A 2784-nucleotide genomic window follows, 5' to 3' on the forward strand; every position below is an offset into this window, starting at 1 on the left:
TTTTATGTATTCAGTGCGTTTCAACCCCCGCAGCCATTATTCCCGTCGAAGCTGAAACTGACCCATCCTGGCCAGTGGGCAGCCCTTGCGTCCTGGGCCTTTTGACACGCGCACCCCCATCTTTGCCGGTGGCCTTGCTTTCTGATAGGACGGGACGTCCTACGATCCTCTTGTGCCTTCCTGCCCCCAGCTCACACCGAGCCACCCCTACCAGGGGCCTTGGGTCCCGTTACCGTCACATGGCATTTGAAGGCCGGAATCCGGGCACTCCGGGTGGGGGAGGGGTGCCATGTCCACTGCTGGCCGTTGCTTCTGGACCTTCGCAGTGGACAGAGAGGGGAGGTGCACATTTTTCTGAAACATGAGTTCGTACTGGTATTTCCGATTCAAATTTAAGATCACTTTGAATTTATACTTTACCCTTTCCCTTGCACTAAAATTGTACTTTTTAGAAATATTAACATAATTGTTTATTTATCCTACTATTATATAAAGAGTTTCAAAATTGGAATTTCAGGGGTATAGCTAACGGTAAGACAGAGTGCAATTTAAGTATTTGTCCTGAAGTTATGTCACACCACAGACGAACAGTCAAAATAGCGAATTCGAAGCTCCTAGAATTCCTTTCTCTGTGTCCTTATGTCACCAACTGAATGCAAAATTAGACGCGTTCATTTCGGGGTTTTCGTTTGCTTCATTGATTGCCTTCTTTAAAAATCACTTTACCTTTCAGCAGGTCGGTAAAACATTTTCACTGTAATTCCGTATTGAGCACGTAACTTACCTGCGTGACCTCAAAGGTGTGTTTGGAGACGTGTGTGCTCCCCCTCCCCCAGAAGCCCCACTTAAGGTCTGGGGTTCGCCCTCCCCGTTTTTCACCGCACAAGCAGCTGTCTGCGTCCCTGCCCCCCTTACCTGGCCTGCCACCCCGGCCTTTGTCCAGCCGGCCTGGCGGCCCGTGGCTCACTCTGCCGTGGCTGGAGTGCCCTCCCCCGCTGTAGCTTTCTCTCGTGTGGGGCGCCAGGGTGCCAGGCCTGCTCATGGAGCGGTCCTCTGCTGGCGGGCGTCCGAGACGCGCACTCGATCGCGGCCTGAACAGATGACCAGGACGTTAGCGGCGGACACAGCTCATCATCTGTGCAATCTGATAGCTCCCCGGGTCAGAAGCTCGCCCTGGGCTTTAGGGCTAAGCTGTAGGGACGGACGGCAGGGCTGCACTCTTGTCTGGAGGCTCCACGGGGGTCTGTCTCCCTGCTCCTCGAGGCGTCCTAGTTCACTTCCTTGTGGTGACAGAACCCAGCTGGCTGTCCCCAGCTTCCGGCAACCCGTGGCCCTGTCCTCCACCTTCAGAGCCAGCCCTGGCTTTCCTGTCCTGTCTCCCCATCCTTCCCGCTCATCTCACTGACCCTCTTCTGCGTCCCTCTGCCACTTCTCAGGACTCCTGTGGTCAGATCAGGCCCACCCAGCCAATCCGGGGTGACCTCTCTGCTTCCGGGCTTTTAAACTTAGTCTCGCCTGCAAAGCCCCTGTAAGGTGCCCTGCTCACAGGCCCCAGGGATTAGGCCGTGGAAATCTGGGGGGATGGTGGGGGGGGCATTATTCTGCCTGGAGGTCACCTTCAGCCTTTTGCATCATCGTTTTGTATTTCTGCCCCTGAATCTTCGGGGTGCATTCCTTGGAGTGCGATTGCTGGATTAAACAGTGATTCTATGTAATTCTCTAGATTTTACCCAGTTCCTCTGCTACGGGTTGTAACACTTTGCATTCCCATCAGCCATATGTGTAATTGTTCGACATACCACAAGAACGGGTCTGACTCATCAATCTTTTCTTATGAGCTTTGGGTTTTGAGTCATAGACAGAAAGGTTTTCCCCACTGTCAGGCCGTTAAGGGCTCCACCCGATCTCCGGAGAGCGCTGTCATGGTTTCCCGTCTGCATTTAGATTCCCGTTCTTTTGGAATTTGTCCTTACCCTTGGAGTGAGGCGTGAATCCATTTTTATTATGTTGCAAATAGCAGTGTAATTGTCCCAAAGCCCTTTGTTCAAAAGTCCGTTTTTTTGCTCCCTCTTGATTTGTAATATTAACTTTCCATGTCTACTCGGGCTATTTCTGAACTTTTCACTCTGTTAGTCTGGCTATTTATGCACCGAGTCCACGTTTAATTATAGAGACTTTAAGGTATGTTTACTATCTGGTGAGGTCTCTCCAGCCCCCCGACACACTCGCACACTCACTCACACTCACACTCTCACACTCACACTTTCACACTCACACTCTCACTCACACTTTCACACACTCACTCTCACTTACACACTCACTCACACACTCACACTTTCACAATCACACTAACTCACACTCTCACACAATCACACTCACATACTCACACTCACATTTTCACACTCACTCTCACACTCACCCATTCACACTCTCACACTCACTCACACACAGTCACACTCACACACTCACTCACATTTTCACACTCACACTCACTCTCACACTCACTCACTCACACTCACACTCACTCACACACAATCACACTCACACACTCACACTCACACTCACATTTTCGCTCTCACACACTCTCACACACACACTCACTCTCACTCTCACACTCACTCACACTCCCTGGGCAGGGAGCTGCCGGGCGGCCTTCGCCGTCCCTCAGACCCTGCAGCACAGAGCTTGCTGTTCCCCTTCGAGCCACTTCTCAGCCGCGTCTTCCTTTGGAGTCTGACCCTTGCAAGGCCGCGCTCCTCAGCGCACCCGCGGGCCAGCGAGGGA

The 2784-nt window shown here is 52.1% G+C and overlaps 1 protein-coding gene across 1 annotated transcript in view; it reads left to right on the forward strand.

Annotated features, from left to right (window-relative positions):
* The window catches only part of SDK1 (sidekick cell adhesion molecule 1), a 200020-nt gene that overhangs the window by 93381 nt on the left and 103855 nt on the right, over window positions 1–2784 (forward strand).

This window comes from Pteropus vampyrus, unplaced genomic scaffold, assembly GCF_000151845.1.
Source record: "Pteropus vampyrus isolate Shadow unplaced genomic scaffold, Pvam_2.0 Scaffold90, whole genome shotgun sequence".
In the NCBI taxonomy this organism is placed as follows: domain Eukaryota; kingdom Metazoa; phylum Chordata; class Mammalia; order Chiroptera; family Pteropodidae; genus Pteropus; species Pteropus vampyrus.